This window comes from Chiloscyllium punctatum, chromosome 39 (genome assembly GCF_047496795.1).
Source record: "Chiloscyllium punctatum isolate Juve2018m chromosome 39, sChiPun1.3, whole genome shotgun sequence".
In the NCBI taxonomy this organism is placed as follows: Eukaryota; Metazoa; Chordata; class Chondrichthyes; order Orectolobiformes; family Hemiscylliidae; genus Chiloscyllium; species Chiloscyllium punctatum.
The window spans coordinates 40,564,717-40,577,862 of record NC_092777.1 but is presented as its reverse complement, the minus strand read 5'-3'; the positions used below and the strand labels follow the sequence as shown (position 1 = coordinate 40,577,862).

Genomic DNA, 13,146 nt, shown 5'->3' with positions numbered 1-13,146 from the left:
TATCAGCCGTAGAGTGATGGTGTTAACATGTCCCACAGTGTTTTAGATGAGTTCTAAGCTGCACACTATGAAGGTCTCTGGGTGAGTACTGGAGAAGTTTACCTGGAGATAAAGACTGGAATCAGAATTTTAAGGAAATAGAAATGGTCACAGTAATAGAAGAAACATGGGGGTGAAGTGCTCAGGAATAAGCAATATAAGTTTCAGACCTCTGCACTTAACTTAAGGTGAAGTCATGTCCATGGAGTTGAGGCTGGGGAACCATAATTCACGTGGTAAAAATTATATAAAACAGATGAATACAAACTACACAACGATGGGGAAAAAAATCTGAATTTCTGCGCAACATTCAAATACTAAGAATTCTGCTGTTCATCCATCTAATGTGCCTCAAGCGGTATATTGCTCAATTGCTTCAGGTGCCAGTAAATGCAGGATGACTAAGGTGATTAATCCCTGCTGACGTTAGTGCTGTTCAACTAATGTTTGCCACCTCCACCAATACTGAAACAGTAAATGTCTTGCTGCAAATGTCTTTTTGAAGGTACTTTATTGCCAAGGTTAGCAACTTCATACTTATATTAACTGAAATGGAGCAGCTTAACCTAATTTTTTGACCTTTTTCAGAAATCTTAGTAACAAAGCCTTTAACAGGAAGATTTAAAAATAAATAAGTTTGGATCCATTTAGGCAAAATATAGGAAGGAGCAGAGAAAGAATACAATTTGGACAAGTTCAATGCAGCTTTCTGGTTCCTAGTTTTAACACCCATCTACAATTGCAGCAGAGAGTAGATGGAGAACTAACATGGCCACCTACAGGACTTGCAAACTCAACTTTTAGGAACACGACTGGAATTTCTGTTGTGAATTGGAAAATTTTCAAATATAAATGAGTTATGCACTTCAGTGCTTTTAAGTAAAGTGAAGTCTGACCAAAGCTTGTGTCATATGGACACACTAACATTAACTAATCATTCAGATTTTTGTTTGACACCATTGTGGTAAGAAATGCTATTTACCCATCTTCAGACCCATAATCAGTGAATAAGAAATAAAAGAATAACAAGAACTGCAGCCTGTCTTTCATAGGTTAAATTGCCAGGAGTGAAGAACTAGAAAAGGCCTGGGTGCTGTAATGTACGCTGCAGAAACAACAGTCATTACGCACCAATAATAACTGACTAGTGTAATGAAGGAAACAAAATCCCAACTCTGTATGTTAATGAAAGCATTCAACTCAGCCTCAGTCACTGAAAGCACTTCAGTTTATCTTTACAGAACATAACAAAAAATATGAGACATCTGACAGGAGTATGTGTGCTTTCACTGATAAGTTATAATTCACTCAAGGAAAAAAATACAAATGGTTCAACAGTGTGGGCTGCATTCGCGGACGTGTTTAATTCTGAACTCAGCAGTGATTAATGAATAGAAGATGAGGCTGATCTTCGTTCATATGCATGGAAGACCTCAACGCACTGGAGGTCACCAATGCAACATCCTGCTACTTGTTCTGTCATTTAAAATAAAACTTGTTCTACAATTATCATAGTTATTTCCAATGCAATGATAGTTCATTATTTCACTTCAGTGGAAATAAAAATTGCCAGATGAAAAACAGGAGAAAACTCTGTGGTGTAACGTGTCATACACTGGCCTCTTACGTCTCAGACCTCGATTCAAATTCATTTCAGGCTGAGGCAATTAAAGTCTGTGTTTGTTACCCATAAAGGTGCAAAGTTTGGCTGATAACAATCAAGATTTTACTAGCTATGGGACCAAAGCTTTATTAACAATCTCAGTCAAGAGACCATGGTATAGCTTCGTGTGGGTCTTTCTTCCTAGGGAAAGGAAAGGAAGGCTGGGCTAATTTGTTACAGTAGAGCATTGGGAAGTTTTGTTCTGTATCTTACCATGTTTCAGCTAACTCAGGAATATTTGATACAGGTGCTTGGAATAGAATCTTATTGTGACATTGGGAGTATGGGGTTCCGTGGTGCCTCTTTTTGGAAAGTTCTACTGGACCACATGCCAATCAGGCAGTGGTGACACCACTATTAGGTCTTCTCCTGGAATCAACAACCTGTGGGCGGGGAGTGTCTTGTCTTCTGAGAGCTTCTGGCCAATCAGAGGTCGCCAGCTTTTGTGCTCAGCAGCACCCCTGGTGCCCGAAGGATTTTGGAATCCCAGGTTTGGGGGTCACACATGTCTCAGGTAAATAATGTGGGGGATTCACTGGGAAGGGATTCACTGGGAGGGGCTCACAGGGAGAGAGGTATGGGTGGGGGATGTGGTCCAGAGTTAAGTTACTCCCATATCTCATCATGGTTTTCCAGATCTAAGCTCTATCCAAAGTATTCAATGAATTATGTACAATGAGAATGATCTCAAACACGCAATAACACTGAATATAATATGAGGCCTTTTTTCAAACGCTTAGTTAAACACCATCTGGGACAATCTGTAACAATACTTTTCCTCACAATGACCATACCTAGAAAATTCCAAAGTATGATTTCAGAATAGAAAATAGCTTGGAACCATAGAGAGGACATTTCAGTGGGGTTTTGAATCTTGGAGAGTTATAAGTCTATTCTTTCAGACTGCTTTTCCAATTTTGCTTGAAATAGTGACTTTAGAAAATTATCGCCTACACACTACAGTGATAATCATCAAGATTCGTAATAGCGCCCCAGAAAAATAAATCGACAGACTTCAGAACTTGCTTGCGATCAGAGGGCAATGTTTCAGCACCACAAATGCTGTAAATGGTATAAATAGTCTGGGGTGGGTCCCTATGGACGTCTTTGAGCATCTTGGAGCTGTGCGGATTTGCTACTGCCGTGTTTAGAACTCCAGTTTCCATTTTGATATTTTAGATTGTTGGAATTAATGGGTGGAATTATTTGTTTTCACTGGGTGTCCCATCTGCTTAGGCAGTAAGCGGTGAGCTCCCTGACCCTGGCTGACACTTCAGAGCAAAGTCCAATGTATCTTATTTCCAGTAGGGCAGTTTTGAGGGCATCAAGTGGCTTTCCTCTGAAATCGGTTCTCCAGGGATGAAAGCTTGGCTTTGTGAGAGATGCCAGCCAACAGAGACCAACATTTCATATAATGGCCACTGCCATGAAGGACGCCACAGTCGTTACTGAAAGATAAACCAGGAATGACAAGACAAACCAGGAAGGTATTGCTTAATGAGGGTAAGTGTTTTTCGTGTTAGAGATCACAGGGAAGAAAGTGGTAAGGATACAAAGGCAGGAGGGGCTGGATCTCAGCAGGACACCCCCCACCCCCCCCCCCATGTCCATATCGGCGATTGTGTATAATTTATTGTAGATTAAGGGAGCCCATCCCCCATCCACCATTCCTGAATTGACAGACAGTCCCACACTAGTTTACCAGTGAGGTAGGCCGCCTCTTATTTCTCCCAGCTGCAGCTGAGATAATTGCATCCAAGGTAGGAATCAACCTTTTGGGAGTCCTTATCCAGTCATTAATTGGCCATTTAAGGGCCTCAATTGCAGGACAATATGTTCAACCACAAATCATCCTGGCAGAGTTGGGAAGGTGGCAGGGCTCTGGAATGCCACCACCATGCTGAGTTAAGTTGCCTTCCAGTCTGTGTCCCACTACCTGCAGGACCAGAAGATTTAATCTGATAACATTCCAATATTAGGGAAGACTCGGCAGAATATCAGCTTGTTTACGACACTGAATGTTTAGTGTTGAAGTGAATTTAAAGTATGTCCTTCGTTTTTCTCCAGAAGAGATTCTAAGAGAACTTTCTAGTGAAGGGAATCTTACAATGTGCAGGTGTTTTCCAGAATCACACTGGAACCAGCTCTACTAAATTAGGAGGCTGATCCTGTAGTTTTGCTGCCACTTTGGTCATGCACATTAATGTGGAAGTGGTAATTATAATTATATTCATTATTACATCAAGAGAGAAAACTAGCAAGAAACATAAAAATAGACAATAATAACTTTTTTAACTTTACAGTGATCAGAGATGTAGCAAAGTGAGCACTGGTGCATTAGAGGTTTAGATTGTGGAATTAATAATGGTCATAAAAAGGAAACAGCAGATATTGTTGAATAAGTATACATGCACACCCGTCCACACATAACATAAATAAAATTATAGCAGACACAAAATCATCCAAAGAATAGGAGAAAAACAATTTGCTGAAGGCAGAGAGGAACTAAAAATAATCATGATCACCAGTGAAAAAGTACTCAGAAAACAAGGTTGATTCCTGTGGTGGAAGTGCCCAGGCTCCTTCACTAGCATCTCCATACTTCTGACCACTACAACTGAGAAGGACAATGGCAGCAGATGCTTGGAAACACCACTCCAGCAGTTCCCCAGCTGGTCACACATCATCCTGATTCAGAACACTGTTACTTCACCGTTAATGGGCCAAAATCCTGGAACTTCACTCCTAGCAGCACCGTGAATGTTCTTTCATCTCAACAGACAGCTCACCTCCACATTCTCCAGGGCCGTTAGGAACAAGCAGTATGTAAACTTCAACAAATTTCCTGAGTCCAGATCCCATGAATGAATAAAATAGAAGAAGTGGTTATTTGATATAGAAACATTCAGCAAGGCCTTTTACTACTTGTAATTTGGAAGAATGAAAAGTGAATCTGGTGTAACTGTAATGTTCTAAGGGGGTTTGACAGGACAGAAAGTTTCTTCTCATGGGGGAATCTAGAACTAGGTAACACCGATTAGAAATAAGATGGCGATAAGGAGGATTTTTTTTCCTAGAATAGTCTTTGAAATTCCCTTCCACAGAAAGCAGTGGGCACTGATGCTTTGAGATATTTGAGGTTGAATTGGACAGATTTTTGATTAACATGGGAGTCAAAGGTCATGGGGTCAGACAGGAAACTGAGACCATGATCTGATCAGCCATAATCTTATTGAATGGGTAGAGCAGGCTTAATGGACCACCTCTTAATTCTCCTACTCCTAATTCTTATGGTCTTACAATCTAAGATTTCACCTATCAGTTTCCATTGGCATTAAAATGTTTAAAGTGTTCCATTCACATAGTATGATTGTCTGATGTTCAGCAGTAGTCTCAGGTTACTGTGCAGCAGTGCTGAAAATAATACCTTCAGAATATTCATTGAGTCATTTATGCAGCTTGGCATGCCATTTTTAAATAAAATACATACGTATCAAACTAAACACTAGCAGATAACTGATCATAACAAGTGCTGCCAGTAATATTCCCAGATAGAAAATTGTGGTACTTCCATTCAAAGAAGGTGCCTTCAGTTGGATAGGATGCAGATCTTTCAGTAGGTATTGTTGTTCCCTAGTGTGCAAGATAGAAGCCATGCACATTCTTATGGACTAGGCCAGACCACTTAAAACATTCTTAATCAGGCAGCCCAGACCATAACTTTGCAATTTGTTTTGGTAAGTGTACAGTGAAAATGACCCAGATTAAGTTAGCCAGGTCGACTACCAGGTTCTAAAACAGACAAAAATTTATTCACAAAATTATACAATGAAACACAAAGAACAGAATAAAGAACCCCTACAGAACTCAGTCTATCCAAACTAGAATTAATTATGCTGTTCCAAATACACACAACAGTCCCAATAACCCCCTTAAAACATGATTAGAAAATAGAACAGATGCTTACAAGTTGAAGTTAGAAGGGCAGAAAGAGAGAGAGAGAGGAGAGCTGACCACTGCCCTTTCATTATCCAGGTTACTGACCAAAACATGACCAATTTGGCCTGAAATCTCATCTGTTTACATCTAAACAAAAAGGCCTCTCAATACCCTTTAATCTCTGTACGAAACCTGTCTAATTGGCACTAAGAGCAGTTTATTACCCCTCTGAAAATAAACCAAGGACATTGTATCCTTGAGAAAAGGAACAGCTTTTCGAAAAAAGAAACCAGCTTTGTGAAATCTCATGACCTTCATGAAGGAAGAAGCTTGCATTCGAACTGCAAGAACATGATAATACACATGCAAGAAGCATGGATAATGCCTTCAATAAGCGGAATTCCAAATTATCTACATTGTTGGAAGTACTAAAATACTGTGTAGATGGAACTTAGGAAGAATACTGCTTTGCATTAATGATTGCTGATTCCGCTGATAAACATTTTGTTAACAACAAAGGGATACCATGACTCACGCCCTTTAGTCGGCGACCACCCTCATGAAAAGTATGTGGGGTAATGTGCCTCCAAACTGATGTGGGATTCCCAATGTTTCATGGTGGTATGCTACAAGAAACATGCATAAAGTGAGTAGCACACTTAATTTTGACTTGTCCCTGATATTAACACTCCTTTTCTGATTTAAGTGGATAAATAAATGCAAAGTTTTGATTAACAACCTCCCTACATTAATTTGCCACCTGTGCTTTTGATAGATGGTGGCTTGAGAAACACAGAAGGATGGATTTTTGGAGTTTAGTCCCAAAATTCAGGTTCTCTCCTTCGGTATAGCTTTGAAGCAGAACACCATGGTCCCCAGCATTATAGTCAGCACAGTTTTCATTTCTGGTTTACTTCTTTGCTAATGGCACAGCTTCTCCCTTTCCAGTGAGTTGTAAGACTTTAGAAAAACAACTAACATTTTCTCTACTGAAGGAAAATGGGCACCAAAAATTGGCACTAGGAGGTAACACAAGTTCCTAACTGAAGAAGCAGATTTTAAAGGAGATGTTAGTTAGGGAAAGATTTGAGGAAGGGATTTGAGGAAGTGGGAACTATAAAGAGCCGCTATCTCAATGCATCTAATTAGGAGCAGGGATCCCCAACACAAAATCCTATGTGGCCTATCCCCTCTACCTTGTTACTTGTTTCTGCAATGACAATACTGCCCTATATTTGTGCAACTTCACTCACTCAATGATTAGTGGAAATCCCAACGTACTTAATTAAAATGATTCAGACATTTGAACCGCTCCATCTGATATTCTTTTAAATTTTTCCCATTTTGTAAATTAAGGCACTGGCTTTTCTAGACTCTCATCCCAGGGATCATCCTTACAAGTCTTTTTTGTACTTTTTCTTGGCCTTGAAACCCTTCTTAAAGGAGGGCACACAAAACCAGAAACAGTCAGTTAGAAACTGGTCAAGAAATTCAAAACAAAAATGTTAAAATTTGTACTGAGCACTGCATGATTTTTAGGCATCCTGGTAGCTGCCATAAAGACACACTGACCCCCTTCATATTCTTTGATGTCCTATTGACAACATGTTAGTGCTGGTTCTGGTGGACTGCAATGACCAGTACAACAAGTGTCAGCAAGATTAATTTATTTTTTAAACTTACCTTCCTGTACATAGTCTGAAAATGGGTCATAATTACTATTTTTATTGTGGTATTCTTACTATTGGCATATAGAATTTAGAATTAGCTTTATTGTCACATGTAAATAAATGAGCAAAGTGAAATGTTTATGTGTCGCCATACAGAACCATTTTACGTTCAAATGTACAGATTCTTAAGTAGAAATTCTGACCAAAAAATTTGAAAAATTAATAAATAAAAAGTCCAGTATTACAGATCTGAGGAATAAACTGGAGAAATTAAAAAATAATAAGTTCAGAATAGCAAACTTTTGAACCCAGTCCACCATGGCCTTGACTCCAGACCGCAACAACATTCACCTCAAGATTCTCGAGGCCATGAGGCCACTCTGGAATCACCTCAAGGCCAGAGGTCATGCTGAGGCCACACCAGGCAATGCCACGCCGAGTTGAGAGACAGACAGACAGACCGGGCTGGGAGACAGACAGACACACTGGGCTGAGAGACAGACTGACAGATCGAGCTGAGAGACAGACAGACAGACCGGACTGAGAGACAGACTGGGCTGAGAGACAGAGAGATTGGCTGAGAAACAGACAGACAGACCAGGCTGAGAGACAGACTGGTTGAGAGACAGAGACAGAGACAGACAGACGGGCTGGGCTGAGAGACAGACGGGCTGAGGGACAGACAGACTGACAGACCAGGGTGAGAGATAGACAGACATACCAGACTGAGAGACAGACAGACACACCGGGTATCAGAAACAGACAGACAGAACACACCGGGCTGAGAGACAGACAGACTGGGCTGGGAGATAGACAGACAGACAGACACGCCAGGCTGACAGACAAAAAGACAGACCGGGCTGGGAGACAGATAGACAGACAGACAGACCGGGCTGACAGACAAACAGACAGAGCGGGCTGGGAGCTAGACAGACAGACAGACACGCCGGGCTGAGAGACAGACAGACAGACCGGGTTGAGAGACAGACAGAACACACCGGGCTGAGAGACAGACAGACAGACCAGGCTGAGAGACAGACAGAACACACCGGGCTGACAGACAGACAGACGACCGGATTGAAAGACAGACAGACAGACATGCCGGGCTGAGAGACAGACAGACAGACACGCTGGCCTAGAGACAGACAGACAGACACGCTGGCCTAGAGACAGACAGACACACTGGGCTGAGAGACAGCTACAGTTGGCCGAGAAGCCACCATATAGATTGTCCATTACTTTATTTTTGTATCCTGTGTCTCTATTTAGCTTACTGTTTTATAAACATGTCTACCTGTGTTTAAAGATTTATGCATCCGTGCCATTTAAATCTCTCCTCTTTAAAAGTTAACCTATAATGTATTTCCTGGTGCTACATTTTAAAAGGTGAAGAGTTCATTAACCCCACTGAGACTTTCTGATTGTGTGTTCTGAGGCAGAATTAAATATTTTCTAAGGGTCTCTGTAAGAAAGTAATTATTTAAAAGGCAGAATAAGAATTCTTCTACTTTCTATTATATTATGCTTGTGAATGTGCTCCTAAATGGAAGGACATTTGACCAGAGCATATAATTGCTTTACATAACTAATTTACTCAATTTTCTCAGCGAAATATTAAAAATCCATTTTGTATTTGACATTACATAAAGAGAGATTGAACACTGATAAGCATGGTATTGTATTTAATATTACGATTACTTTAAGCAATAATAATTTGAATGACGACGAATAAAAATATTTTGTTGAAACTTTCAGTCTTGCCGTCCCACTCTTTTATGAAAGAGTAGGCCTATACTCTGGTCAGCCTATGGCAACTTTTCCCATGTACAAATATTTTACACTGTATGAGTAGGGGGTGCTTATTGGTTGGCAAGTGGATTTTGATTGTTAAATGCATTGCCATGGAGAATTCACCAGTATCGTTATGGCTGACAATTAAATGTCAAGTTTTGTTTAAATATAAACCAAGTAGGTTGACTTTGATTGGCCAAGCTTTTGCAGTTAACTGTCAGTCATCATCCAACTGATTATATTCTCCATGACAATGCCTTTACCAATAAGAGTCCACTTGCCAACCAGTCTGCCAACAACTCTCTTCCCTTAAGTGTAAAATGTTGTTCTACTTTACATTGGTATTTTTGCAAATGTCCTGATGAGTTTGAGACAAAAATATGTTTCTTTTTCAGAAATAATCAAGTTCTGCACTATCAAATAACAAAGCAATTATTTCTTAGCATTTGTCAATTATTGCCATTGGTAAGTTTGGGAGGACTTCATTGTCAATTCAGTGGTAAGTGCGGTAACTCATGGGATCCACTTAATCAGGTGGGATGGTGACAATTGGAGATCACGTCGGCTTCCTGCCTCCATCCTTTCTATGGCTGGCAGGCCAATTGAAGACTTTTCTATCCTGCTGTGAATTCATAAATGAGCAACTAATGCCCATTCTGCCTCCACTGATATTAGGCAAAAGTGAGGACTGCAGATGCTGGAAATCAGAGTCTAGATTAGAGTAGTGCTGGAAAAGCACAGCAGGTCAGGCAGCATCTGAGAAGCAGGAAAATCGATGTTTCGGGCAAATTCCCGATGAAGGGCATTTGCCCGAAACGTTGATTTTCCTGCTCCTCGGATGCTGCCTGACCTCCACTCATATTAACCCAGTGGCAGGTGAGTTCAAACTGGTGAGATGTTGCTTGCAGACTCCAATGGTGGGGGAGGATGTTAAAGGCACAGCATCTGATTAAGGGAATGGCATGACAAAGTGGTGGCCTACTCAGACTAAAACCCCCACCTTGCCCCCATCAACAACTTCCCCAGCACCGTCTTCCTGCCATCAGTCACCTGTTGCCGAGGATTTAGGGATGACCCTAGGCCTGAGGTAAGTTTTGTACCAGGAGGAGCCACCACTTCTCCAGTTGGCACTTTGTCTAGTCAAGTTGCTAGGACACCCGTCTCCTCAAGACCCCCTGGTCTCGGTGACTGCTGTTCAGTTAAGTGCCTGAGTGATATGAAATATGATGGGTTTTCCCTTAAAGAGGCAACATAGATCACTCACCAGCCCTCCATCAAATACCCATCCTGTGCATGGTGTTTAGATTTACATGCCAACATATTTATCACAGACCGATTCTAGCTTGCATGCTATCCTCCAACCCATTTTAACATGTGGTTTCTGGAAACTCTAACCAGCTGCAGAAGTCAAAATTATTTCTGTGAGACAATCACGTAGATTAAAAGCAATCTGAACAAAGAGTGAAACATTACCTATATGAATAATTCCACATACACATCCCACAGGAACTAACTCACTTGTTTGAGCAGATTTTGTTTTCACCTTTCCTTGATTTGCAGAATTTGCATAACTCCTTCAGTCAGCTGATGTGAGCATTTTAAATTCTCTTTGCCAGCTTCTTTGATGTTCTATTCCAAATTCTTCTTACAAGCAAGCACCAGCTCGACCTAATACATTAACTACACTAAGTAATGATCCCAGGAGTCCCCAGGTAGTTCTGTCTTGCACTCCCTCCTCCCAGCTATTTTCTCCATTACTTGTAGCCATTTTCCTCCCATGTCTGACTTCATTTTAAAATCTTGCATTTGAATGGGATTTTGCATGACCCCAAGATATTCCAGAGTGACTGAAAGCCAATGAATTGCACCTGTTTTGAAATTTGGTCACAGTTGTAGTGCAAGGAAATGCTGAAGCCTATTTGCACACATCACAAACCACTAACAAGCAATTAAATAAACAGCAGACAATTTGATTTACAGTAATACTAGTAGAAGGATAAATATTGGCATGAAGACCCAGGAGAATTCCTTTTGAAATAGCCCAATGGTATCTTTTGTTTCCACCTGAGAGGCTGCTGACATGCCAAATGGAAGACTGTCCAGCCTCAGCATTGCAGTGAATTGCCATTCTGCACTGAAGGATCTTACGTCATGGGAGTGGGGCTTTGATCAATTAACTTTCAGAGTCAAGAGTGCTACACCGACCCAAGGTGGCCTTAAATCTTCTGGTCTTCTTCTTGGCAGTTGGAGGAGACAATGGTATAGTTATTATGTCACTGGACTAGTGAGCCAAAGGTCAACACTAACATTCTGGGGATATAGGTTCAAATCCCACCACAGCCAGCGGTGGAGTTTGAATTCAATAACAGCTATTCTAATAGCAGCCATGTCAATTATTGTAAAACACAAGTGGTTCACTAATGTCCTTTAGAGAAGAAAATTGCCATCCTTACCTAGTCTGACCCACAGCAATGTGGTTAACTCTTATCTACCCTCTGCGCAGTAAATGCAGCAATGCCTACATCCTGTGAATTAACTTAAAAACAGACATGGGAGTGATACCTGCCTGTCTCCTCCAGCACTGGCATTGCTTGGCTTTGTGGTTTCAGTAAGTTGGCATGTCTTATTGTGGTGTGCAAACATTACGACAGACCCATTTCTGGCATTTGCTTGCCCTGTGGCAATGGGTAGTTTGCCTTTGGCAGTCCCTGGTTCAGTACTACAACTCGCTTCTCAGTTCCCTCAGGAATAAGGCTGATTGTCACATACGCTCACAGGAAAACCAGTATGCCAACTTCTCATCAGTATACTGGCTACCACATCTACACTAGATCTCCCACTACAGCCTGAGGGGGTGAAAACATCCAACTGGTGAAGAACTCACTGCCTCTGGCCATTATTTGCTTTATAAGTGTGGATGGGTGGCTGTTTTACTCCTTATGATGCCTTGTGCAAACAGCATAAACTTGGCATAATCAAATGTAAAGAGTAGTACAGCTTTCCTCTTGGGACAGAAACATCACTGTTGACATGCAGCATGAGCGAATTGGGCATCTCTGGAAAAACAAAAGCTGAGAGAAGCAGATGCCCATGATTGTAATGCTCAATACTCTTGTTATTTGAAGATGTTTACACCAATCATAGGAGTCCAAATGTCCCCTGAAAATTTCAATGCAGAGCCAAAATCAAAGCAGACCAAACAATACTTTCTTTTATTTATTGACAGTGTTTGGGTATTACTGGCTGGGCCAGTATTTATTATCCATCCCCAATTGACCTTGAGAAGATGGTGGTGCCACCTTAACTGCTACAGTCCATGGGAGTTGAATGCATCCACAGAGCTGTTTGGATAGGAGTTCCAGAATTTTGATCCAGCAATACTGAAGGGACATCAGTTTGATAGTTTCCTAGGCAACTTCAGAGGGCACTTAAGAGTCAACCACTTTACTATGTGTGGATCCATATGTCGACCAAACCATATGTAGAGGGCAGATTTTTCCTTCCTTAAAAGGAGCTCATACCTAAAGGGTTTATACAACAATTCACAATGGGTTTACGGTCACCATTAGACTCACTTTTAATTGCAAATTTGAAAAAAATTTTGAATTCAAATTTCACCATTTGCCTTGATAGAATTTTAACCTACATCCCCAAAGCATTAACCTGGCTTTATGGAGGCACTTTATAAACAACCTGTGCAGAGATGGGAGCAGGTGGGACTTGAACCCAGGACTCCAGAAACAAAACCACTATGCATTCCCCATGTCTCCTGTAGCAGTGATCCAGATGTGACATTATCCAGTTCTAGCCTAAAGTGAGGAGCTAACAACTCAAAATGCAATACATATCTTGACAATGGAATGTCATGTTGTTCACTTCAAATAGGGATTACATTCCCATCAAGCATAAACTGACATCTTGATAGATAAATATACTGTCAGGATGTGAATGACAAGCACTGGGCATTTTGACTGACATAGGTACTCAAAACACTTGTGTGTGCACGAGCATGCATGGAATACATGCGGATCCAAATGTACAGTG

At 41.0% G+C, this 13,146-nt stretch overlaps 1 protein-coding gene across 23 annotated transcripts in view; it reads right to left on the bottom strand.

Moving 5' to 3' along the window:
• The window catches only part of rbfox3a (RNA binding fox-1 homolog 3a), a 1,527,015-nt gene that overhangs the window by 52,551 nt on the left and 1,461,318 nt on the right, over nt 1–13,146 (bottom strand). The gene's annotated exons all lie outside the window — the stretch shown is intronic.